Source organism: Scardinius erythrophthalmus (assembly GCF_964197995.2).
Source record: "Scardinius erythrophthalmus genome assembly, chromosome: 1".
NCBI lineage: Eukaryota > Metazoa > Chordata > Actinopteri > Cypriniformes > Leuciscidae > Scardinius > Scardinius erythrophthalmus.
In genome coordinates this window covers 10,408,882-10,420,664 of record NC_138221.1, presented here as the reverse complement: position 1 = coordinate 10,420,664, position 11,783 = coordinate 10,408,882, and positions in this window count along the sequence as shown.

Sequence of the window (11,783 nt, the reverse complement as noted above, 5' to 3'; positions counted from 1 at the left end):
AAGGCGATTTTCTCAATGTTTCGATTTTGTAGCACTCAGATTCCAGATTTTCAGTTGTATCGGCCAAATATTGTTCTATCTTAACAAATCATACATCAATGGAAAGCTTATTTATTCAGCTTTCATATGATGTATAAATCTCAATTTCAAAAAATGTACCCATGTGACATTGACCCATTGAGTGGTTTTGTGGTCTAGGGTTACATAATATGTATAATAATATAATAATAATATAATAATATTATTAGAATTATTTCTGAAGGATCATGTGACACTGAAAACTGGAGTAACAATGCTGAAAATTCAGCTTTGATCATAGGAATAAATTACAGTTTACTATATATTCACATAGAAAACAGATATTTTAAACTGTAATAATATTTCACTCTTCTCCTATCAAGGTACTCTGCTCTTGCTGCAGGGTTCGAATTTTTTCGCTTGGCAGTGGCATCTGGTAAAATAGATTAAAATAGTTTTAAATAAATAAATAGGCAATAATAAATACACTACTAATAAATATTACTAAACTGAAATTACATGCTCTAATTTTTTTTGTTGCATTTTTCTCATATTGTACAAAGAGTAAACACAAACTTTCTGAAATCTATAAAAAAGATGCCAAATTGCATAAAAATCTATTCCAAATGATACTAAAGTAAAGTACTTTTTTATATAAACCGTCAATTGAATATAAAAGCATAAAACTGCCAATCTAGGACATATATCTATCATGGAAAACGGTCTGCAGTGGTCGCACCACATGATATTTGGTCGCACCACATGATATTTTCAAATTCAGTCATAATTTACAGGCACAGAATTGGCCACCTAAACAAAACAAGGTAGCTTGCCAAAAAAGGTCACTATGAAATTTATAATAAAAATATATATTTGTAGAAATAACTTTAATATACATTTTTTTTTTAGGTCATACCACATGACATCCAAATGTGGCAACTACATACCAACCATTACAAAGGTTTATTTTTTTTCCAATTTGAGAGAATTACAAACCTGCTTGCTGCTTCCATGGGTCCTTGGTAAATTGGTTTATGATGTAACTTCCTGTGTTTGAATAGTTTACAACATATAAGTCCCAAAATGGTAGTTCCTTGATGGTCGCACCACATGATATTTCATAAAATGGACATCATCGGACAAAGTTTGTTTGTATATTATGATGGAAATATAAATACAAATGCTTTGAATTTTTTTAAAGGATTACAAAACATTTTGGAAATCATGCCAAATAGTGCAGAAAATAAATTTGAATAAATTCAGAGTAATTTCAAAGACGTTTTCAAAACAGAAGTTATGGCCGGACGGTCGCACCACATGATGTTTTGACACTTTAAATAACAAAAAAAATAACAAATAAGTAAAGGTTTTGAGTGAGTACATACATGGGAGAGGTACTATAAATATTAGGGATGTCCCGATCCGATCCACGGCATCGGTATCGTGCCGATACTGGCCCAAAATGCTAGATCGGATATCGGAGGGGAGAAAAAAAATTATCCGATACCTATGATCCGATACCCATTAGGGGTGGAACGGTATGTATTCGTACTGAACGTACGTTCGGTGCATGGATTTACACAGAGAATACACGGTATAAAAATAAATAAATCTCGCGTGCACATTAATTAATGTAATACGGAACTAACGTTACTGTTAGATACGCGCATATGCGGGTTCTTTAGGGACACCTAATCTGTAGCCCGCCTTATCTCTGAACGCGCGTCTATATCTCTTCAAACGCTCACTTTATCATTATACGCGCGCGGCGCGTCCTATTCGCTTTGGACGCGCGAATGAATTCAAACTGTTCAAGCATCGAACTAGACAAGATAGACGCAAATTTGACGCTCTATTCAAGCATCGCAGCAAAATGAACAGGCTGCGATGTCAAGATTGCAATGCTGGAGTGTGTGTGTGTGTGAGTGTGTGTCAGAGAGAGAGAGGCACGGGCGCGATCGAACAGTGGAAACATAAAAACATACTCCGTCATTTTCATATGGACATCATTAAAACTGCAAAAAGTGTTTAGCTTACTTATATTTGTGTAAAACACAACATTGTGCTTTTGTCAAACTGTAACTGTCACCCAACCAAAATCACACACACACACACACACACACACACACGCTGTTTAAAAGCAAAAATGATCTCATCTTTTGGACATTCATCATTGCATTGGTTTTCATTTCTTGTCCTAAAACAGAGCACTAATCTTTTTATTTTTAAGTTACACATTCTACATTGAATAAAAAAGAAAATCAAACTTGTTTTTAAAAGTAGTATTATTTTATACGGAAATAAATTATTTATAATTCAGATGAGATTGAGAATAAAGTTAAAGTTAATTAAAATTTTAAGGAAACAAATATATTGATCTGAAATATAGCAAATTAATTTTAAATTCATTCAGGTTACCAAACATATCTCAAGGTCTTTTGAATAAAGGCTGGCAGTCTTTCATTATCAACTGTTGTGGACTATATACTGGAGAAGTATAAGAATTTGAGTGAGATGTTTTTATGTGGCTAATTGAGCAAAGTGCTTCCATTATATTTTATTATTATTAGTATTAGTTCAAGAATAAAATAAAAATATCGGGTTGATATCGGTATCGGCAAATAGCCAAAGATGCGGCATCGGTATCGGAAGTGAAAAAGTGGTATCGGGACATCCCTAATAAATATACAGTATATTTTTATGCATTTAAACCCATTTTTGCCTGAAAAAATGCAATCAGACAGAAAATTTAGGCGTCACGTCATTGACCGGTAAAGCCGGTGCCTTGATTAGTAGTAAATCGTCATCACCTGCTTTCAGATGGAGTGGCATTTACAATTATGGTGATGGGTGTTTGCTTTAGTTGGACTCTTGACCCTTATACATTCACTTTAAGTTTTGTTTGTCTGCTGTTATTGATTTATAACAGTCAAATGAACAAAGAAAAGTGTGATCTGATAGTGTTGGTTATGTTTTGACATAATCATGCTGTGATCTGAAAAATGAAACTTATTGAGATAGTTTGATAGTTGAACTTGTTAGCAGCAGCTTTGTGATTGTACAGCATATGATTATCAGTATTTTTCTTATAATCCAAAATATTTAATAAACATTGTTCTGATCAAAACACTTTCAAATGTATTTATTTAGAAACACAGATATCAATAATCAGCCTGTGAATTATCTCAACAATGGTGACAATAATAAAGCATGTTGCAGTGGCTGCCACCAATCACAACTCATTAATGGCTCCCATCATGCATTGCGGTATGAATAAATTATGATCTGAATTGTCTATGTAATTTACTTTTTGTAATTGAATATTCTGCTCGTCACCATTGTTGAGATGCATTGACTGAATCTTGACGTCTGTGTGTGCCTAAAAGAAAGATATATATATTTTTTTTAAACAACTTTTAAGAAATCCTTTATATTATCTATCTATTAATTACAGGAACGTCTGCTGTCTGTCTGTGTGTCCGTATGTGTGTGTGTCTGTTCCTCGCATATCTCTCGAACCGTTAGTCCGATGGATTTCAAACTCGGCAGGTGTCTCGCCACGGGCACGAGTAAGTGCAGTGCCAAGTTTGACGTTGTTTGGATGAGAAATGCAAAATATATCGTTAAATATATCACTTTTAAAAGGTTGTGGTTTAAAAATAAACATTCTGACATTAGAGAGTTGTATCGGGCAAAGAAGCCTCAAGAAGGTTGTAGTTTAAAAATAAACATTCTGACATAAACAGCTACACTGTTTACTTCTGAATATTATAGTTTGGTTCCAGAACGTGATAAATCCATCTATCTATAAATTACAGAAACGTCTGTCTGTCTGTGTGTTATTCGCATATCTCTCGAATGTGAGATAACCACTAAATGTGTGAAAACCACTATTTTCTGTTTCAAACTTTCACATAGCATCTTTAGGTTATAATAACATAAATTCAAATCCAGGTTTTGATTTTCAAAGATTTATTATAAAAACGGATTATTTTTTCCCAAAAATGCAATAAATTCATGACTTTTTTTTTTTTCAAAATGCAATTAATCCATTGAATCAATATAAAGTTATTTTTGATCAAATTGCCATCGCAAGAAATATCTCCTGAACTTTTTTGACGGCGATCAGCTCACAAAAACTGATTTTGCACGGGCACTTTGCACTGCTCCCTGAATCAACGCGCTTATACATTCGTGGATGTAAACTGAATCTGTAAGTCAGCTATGCTGTTTATTTCTGAATATTATATTTCATTCTGGTGCGCTTAACGTTATCGCTACTGTGTAATAGTAGCCTATGCTATTCACCAACTAAACATATCCTATTCAATGCGTTCACATTCTCTTTCACGGGCATTATTTGTAGTTGCCTATTCACAAACTGTTTGCTCAAGCATAGCGGTTTCTCGGAGTTCACTGTGTGCTTTCTACCATGCACAAATAAAAATGTCACTGAACTTTTGCTGTGTAATTGTAACAATAAGCACTCAAACACACCAAACCAACAATTACTAAGAACACACACAAAAACTGATTTTGCACGGGCATTTTTTGCACTAGTATCTAAAATTCTGGATATTTATGCAGAATCACAGTTATGCTGTAAACAACAATATAAATCAAAAACATAAAGTTCAAATGATGATTGTCATAATATAACCAACACCATCAAATCACTTTTTTCTTTGTTCATCTGGCAGTTATAACTCAGATACAGCAGCCAAACAAATCTAAAGTTAATGATATAAGGGTCAAGAGCCCAACTAAAGCAAACACCGATCACCATAACGGTGGCTTACAATTTGAGATTTTCTCCTTCAGTGATTCTGCTTGTTAACATCAGGTGTTTTCAATAATTATCAATCTTCACTAAATTAATCACTTAATTAGCTCATTAACTTCAACACTCTTGAGTGTGGACTCAAATACACTCCCAGGAGTGTTAATTTAACACTGGAGTTTTTGCTGTGTACAAAGAGCCGTAGTTAACTGACAAGCTGAGCCACATCGCATTAATTATCGCTGGCGATATGTTCCGGATATCAATGCGATATGGCTCAGCTTGTCAGTTAACTACGGCTCTTTGTAGTAAATGCCGCTCCATCTGAAAGCAGGTGATGGCGTTTTACTACTAATCAAGGAACCGGCTTTACTGACGAGATATGCATAACAATCTCACGATATATATCGCCCAGCCCTATCTCGACTACAGTCGACGTCCCCTATCTCTAACTTGTTCCCCTAACTAACTTTCGCAGCAATAATAACCGACACACTTCAGACCATGTCTTTTAAATGCTTTAATCATGGCCGGGAGAGTACTCCACCAGTTCTCAGAGAATCTCCCCCAAGAAGAAGCTTTAATCACAGCCGGAGGATCTCAGACAAATTTCAGAGAGAATCCCACCAGTAAACTTTAGAAAATTTGAAAATGAGAGTTTTTCTTTCATTTCAGACCTGACTGAAGTGAAGGAGGAGAGTGAAGAACTGAGTGAAGTGAAGGAGGAACATCATGTCAAACCTGGAGAAAAACCTTTGAGTCGCTCAAAGACTAAACAGACATTTTTAAAGAAAAGAGCTAAGAAATCTTTCACCTGCACTCAGTGTGGAAAGAGTTTATCAGGCAAAGAAGGTTTTGAGCGTCACATGAGAATTCATACAGGAGAGAAGCCGTTCTCCTGCACTCAGTGTGGATGGAGTTTCACATGCAAACAGTCTCTTAAGAATCACATGAGAGTTCATACAGGAGAGAAGCCACATGTATGCCATCAATGTGGGAAGAGTTTCAGTAATTCATCACACCTTAATGGTCACATGAGGATCCACACCGGAGTGAAGCCGTACACATGTGATCATTGTGGAAAACCATTTCCTAAGGCATCAGACCTGAAGAGACACCTGACAGTTCATACGAAGGAGAAGCCACATTCATGTTCTGTGTGTGGAAAGAGTTTTTCACAGCTGCTATATTTACATAGACATGAGAAAATTCATACTGGTGTGAGAGAGTACATGTGCTTTGAGTGTGAGAAGACTTTTACTACAGCGGACAAGTTAAAACGGCACCAGAGAATTCACACTGGAGAAAAACCTTACAAGTGTTCACACTGTGACAAGAGATTCAGTCGATCAGAACATCTGAAAACACATGAGAGGATCCACACTGGAGAGAAGCCGCACACGTGTGATCAGTGTGGAAAGAGTTTCACTATTGATAGTCACCTGAAGCAACACTTGAAGATCCATACAGTGGAGAAACCACATCACCGCAGTCTGAGATCACGGTAAGTAGTTCATCTTTATGTGCTGAGAAACAAAAGCAGATTTTCCACCTTCAGAAAAGGTTCCAGTTGTGTTTCCACTTGAGTAAATTACAAACCGTTCTCGGCCCTGAACTCTCAGCACAGTTGGCTGACCGTGCCGAACTGTGATGGTAGTGTGTGTGTAGTAGTGACATCGTCACTCAGGATTGGTCACTTGCCTGTTGCCTGGTTACCAGTGTTTCTGTAGCTGGCTAAGTAGCGTAAAAAGAATTTGAGCGACGTAAACACAAACTTACAATAAAATTAATAGAAATAACATGGTTTCAGTGCTCACCAACCATGTTATTTTTCAGATGCGTTTTGTCCAAAGAAATGTTTTTCACTGCTGTAAATTGACATGATTGAGCATTCACAATTAATCTATAATTAGCTTGATTGTCGATTATTTTCATGATAGATTTCATCAATAAGGGGTCCGTTCTTTGTACGTTGCTTAAAACATCCGAGATCAAACGAGACATCCAAGATGATATCATCGTGCCAATCATGATCTGGCTAATTAGGTTCTTTGAACACACCTGTTGTTTATGAGTAGTATCGCTGGATTGAGTAAGTGAGATAATTGCACGTTCATGCGCTGGTTTAAAAGGGGACATGTATCGATAGTAGAAACATTGATCAGCAATGCTGCTCACCATGGCCAAAGAGCGTGTTCAGTTTTTCTCCGCAGCAGAGCAAGAATTATTACTGGAAGGGTATGCTGAGTTTGAAAAAATAATTATAACGCCAGGGAACACCTCAAAGTGTGCAAAAGCCAGGAGAGAGGGCTGGCAAAAGGTAGCAGACAAATTAAATGCGTAAGTGTTCCATGTTATGGTTATATCACTTCCCATACAGAAAAAAATATATTGAAATATACTTTAAAGTGTCAAAAATAAATGTGGCATATATTCCAAATACATTGAAATATATTTGCATTGTTGTTCACTTATATTTATCATTTTGAAATATATTCTGAAATATAACAAAACTATGATTTTAAGTGTGAAATATATTTACATATATTTAACTAAAATATATTTATTGGGCCAATTTCGAATATTTACATATATTCCAAAAATATATTTCAAATATATTTATTTTATGGGTTAATACAGTATATATTCTTGTATTTTAATAATTTCATAATTGCTTGTCAGAGCCAGCTCAGGACCCACTAGAACATGGGAACAAGTAAAAGTGAAGTACAAGAATATTCTTCAAACTGGTAATCTTTTCTACTTCTACTGTTTAGTCTCTTTTACCAAAAACATTTTAAATGATGTGTTTGTCTGTTTATAACAGCAACCAAGAAAAAGGCGGAGCAGAAAAAAACAGGTGGTGGTCCTGCTCCCCCACATTATACCCCAGCAGAAGAGCTGGCCCTGGGGTTAAATATGAACCGACCCATTTTGGAGGGCATCCCTGGGGGCAGCTCTTCCTTAGACCTAAAGCCAGGGACCAGAAACAGCAACACCTTAATTACAGGTAAATGAGTTTTAAATCATCTTGCTACACTGTAAATAATTTGTTGCTGCATTAAATTATTTCTATAATCCAAATGGCTGGTTCAGTCACATTTCAACAGCTAAATATTGAGTTAATTGCTTTGACTTGTGAAGGTGAAAACTGCATAACAATGTAAAAATATTTTGCAATATGTTATTGATCATATTTTTTCCTAGTGTAGTTCATTGTAATGCCATTGAGTTCTCCTCTTTTGTGTAGTTTTACATAATACACCAACACTTTTACCTGTTCCCAAGAAAGTGGCTGAAATATGTGCAGTAAGTGGACTTTTTCTAACTTTACATCAAAAGGAAAGAAAGTGCAACACTTAGTAATACCCATTTTTCTTTTGCACAGGACAGTGAAGAAACCCTCTCAGATGACTGTCCTTTGGAGGAAGTACTTGTAAGTGCATAAATAACTTTATTTAATTAATAGGTGTGTACATATTATTTCTGACTGCAATATGAGTTGCAGGAGGAAAGGCCTACGGAAAGGCCTACAGAAAGGCCTACTGCACAAAGTGATACAGAGGTGGGCAGTCTACTTTTCATTTTTATTTCTGTTGCATGAGGCTTGTCTTGATTTTATTTTATTTTTTTAAATGGCACAGGGTGATATCCGTACCCTATATAAACGAAATCTTCAACAGAAAATGGAGTATTTTGATCTTAAAATACAAAAATTAAGGGGTGAAATAGAACTTGACACCTTAAAGAAGAAAAAACTGGCACTAGAGATTGAGTTGCTTCAAAAGGAACTTCAGAGTAAGTGCTAAAACACTATTTTTCACAAGGAGTACTATTGCTGACCTTGGATAACAATATATCTTATTGCAGGCAAAAGATGACCATCACTGGCTTTTCTTGAGAAACTATAATTGAAATAAAACTCAATAAACTAAGCATGCTGTCTTGTCTTCTATTATTAATTTTAATGAAGGTTTATGTGTGTGTAAAAAAAAAAAAAAAAAAAAAAAAAGTGTTCCACAATTCTGTCTCGTGCAGCTCTGCCACTAGGTTGGTCCAAGTGCACTGGCTGGAGGTCATCATCAGGCTGCACCTCCACCACAGGGGTCCTCTCCTTTCTGATGGTGGCAATGTTGTGGAGGATGGCACATGCAACAATAATGTCACAGGCCCTGTCAGGTGCAACCCTCAGACCCTTCAGACACTGAAATCTTCCCTTTAGTTGCCCAAAGGTCATTTCAATGCGTGCCTTTGTCCTGGCTAGAGCTGCATTGTAACGGGTTTGTGGTCCGGGGTTTGGGTCGGGGAATGGCGTCATGAAGTACTGCCTGCAGGCATGGGTACATGGTGGTCATAAAGGGATGGACATGGTCAGAAACAATGCTCAGGTAGGCCGTGGTATTTAAACGATGCCCAATTGGCACTAAGGGGCCTAAAGTGTGCCAAGAAAACATCCCCAACACCATTACACCACCACCACCAGCCTGCACAGTGGTAACAAGGCATGATGGATCCATGTTCTCATTCTGTTTACGCCAAATTCTGACTCTACCATCTGAATGTCTCAACAGAAATCGAGACTCATCAGACCAGGCAACATTTTTCCAGTCTTCAACTGTCCAATTTTGGTGAGCTTGTGCAAATTGTAGCCTCTTTTTCCTATTTGTAGTGGAGATGAGTGGTACCCGGTGGGGTCTTCTGCTGTTGTAGCCCATCCGCCTCAAGATTGTGCGTGTTGTGGCTTCACAAATGCTTTGCTGCATACCTCGGTTGTAACGAGTGGTTATTTCAGTCAAAGTTGCTCTTTTATCAGCTTGAATCAGTCTGCCCATTCTCCTCTGACCTCTAGCATCAACAAGGCATTTTCGCCCACAGGACTGCCACATACTGGATGTTTTTCCCTTTTCACACCATTCTTTGTAAACCCTAGAAATGGTTGTGCGTGAAAATCCCAGTAACTGAGCAGATTGTGAAATACTCAGACCAGCCCGTCTGGCACCAACAACCATGCCACGCTCAAAATTGCTTAAATCACCTTTCTTTCCCATTCTGACATTCAGTTTGGAGTTCAGAAGATTGTCTTGACCAGGACCACACCCCTAAATGCATTGAAGCAACTGCCATGTGAGATTAGATAATTGCATTAATGAGAAATTGAACAGGTGTTCCTAATTATCCTTTAGGTGAGTGTATATTACTTGCTGTAAATTTACTGCAATTAGTTGCCAGGAATTTCCTGTAAAATTACAATACATTTTTAACAGTGTACACACTCTGGGGACATCAGAGACTTATTTTACATCTTGTGAAAAGGGGCAGGTCCCCTTTAAAAGTTGAAAGATGGTCATATGATTGGGGGTTTAAGATGTCAGTCGCAAAGTCATGTTATATGTTCTTTACCAGAAAGAGAAGGATTAATAATATACAGTTTAAATTGTATGGACAAAATATGGAAAGAGTGAAAGAGTTCAAGTATTTAGGATTGTGGTTTGATGAGAAATGTATATGGAGGAATCATATTAAACAGGTTGAAACAAAATGTAAAAAGGTACTAAATCTCATGAGGTCAGTTTCTGGTTACCAATGGGGAGCAGATAAACAATCACTACTAGATATGTATAGGGCCTTAATACGCTTGTGTATTGATTATGGGTGTATGGTATATGGAGCAGCAGCCAAGAGTATTTTAAGAAAATTAGACAGAATACAGTTCAGAGCTATAAGACTAAGTACAGGTGCAGTGAAAACAACCCCTACTAATGCACTGCTGGTAGAAGCTGATGAATTGCCATTATATTTAAGACGTTCCAAACTGTCTTTAGCATATTGGATCAAGTTACAACATATACCTGTCAAGTTTTGGATTTGAAAATAAGGGAAATTTTCCGGCGCCCACCACAAGCAGTCCCACCACCCCAACCAAGCTCCAGTTTCCCTTACATTTTAAGACAGGTGTACAAGAAAGCTAAAATCACCACTTGTCAACCACTTATAAACTACAATTGGCTTTATGCACAGCTGCACTACTTCCTGAACTTTAGCCAGCTCCTTTGTTTCCTGTCTGCCATTATTGGACAAACTGATTAATCCAGGTGTGTCTGATTATTGTTGTTGTGACTACTGAGGTCAGGCACACCTGGATTAATCAGTTTGTCCAATAATGGCAGACAGGAAATAAAGGAGCTAGCTGAAGTTCAGGAAGTAGTGCAGCTGTGCATAAAGCCTATGATAGGCCTACCTTTGTTGACATTGACATGCTGTAAACATTCATTATATCCTAAATGAAAACACAAACGAGTATATATGAAGAGCATTTATTGAAGGCTCAGTTGCATATTTTCTGTTCATTTAACATTGCTTGTCTTTACATTTACGTTTTATTTTCATTCCACACATTCTTTTCATTTCATTTTGCTTTTCTTTTACAGTTTTTCCTTTTCATTTCACATAACTTTTCTTTACTCTTTTAGTGAGTACAAAGTTGTTGTTGTACAAATTTGTTGCAGACTTTGCATTCTTTAAGACTGTTTTGGAAGGAGTGTATTTGTGGGCTTGGCCAGAGTGGTTAATCTTACATGAGAGTAGAGCGCAAACAGTTCTGTTGTCTAACATCATCCTATTCTCTGTAACAATCTTTCGTACCATGCTAAACACTCTTTCTGAACTTGTATTGCTATAAGGAATGCATAGTAAAGCCTTCATACGTTTTGGCAGCTCACTGAACCTCATGTCCTTTCCTACCAGGCCCCAGAATCTGTCGATTCTGTCTTCTTGGGGTAGTTGCTTACTATCTGTCACCTGATAGTCTGTGAATTCCTCTCTCATCTTATCCTCTTTCAGCCTCAACTGAGGGAACAGGGCCCATAGCCTGTCCACTGTAAAGTAAAACAAGTGTTTGACTGAACATTGCCGATCTAAACAAGTATCAAGTATACTGTGCCAATTAATTGTTTGGTTATCAATGGGGAACTGTCCCCAGAAGATG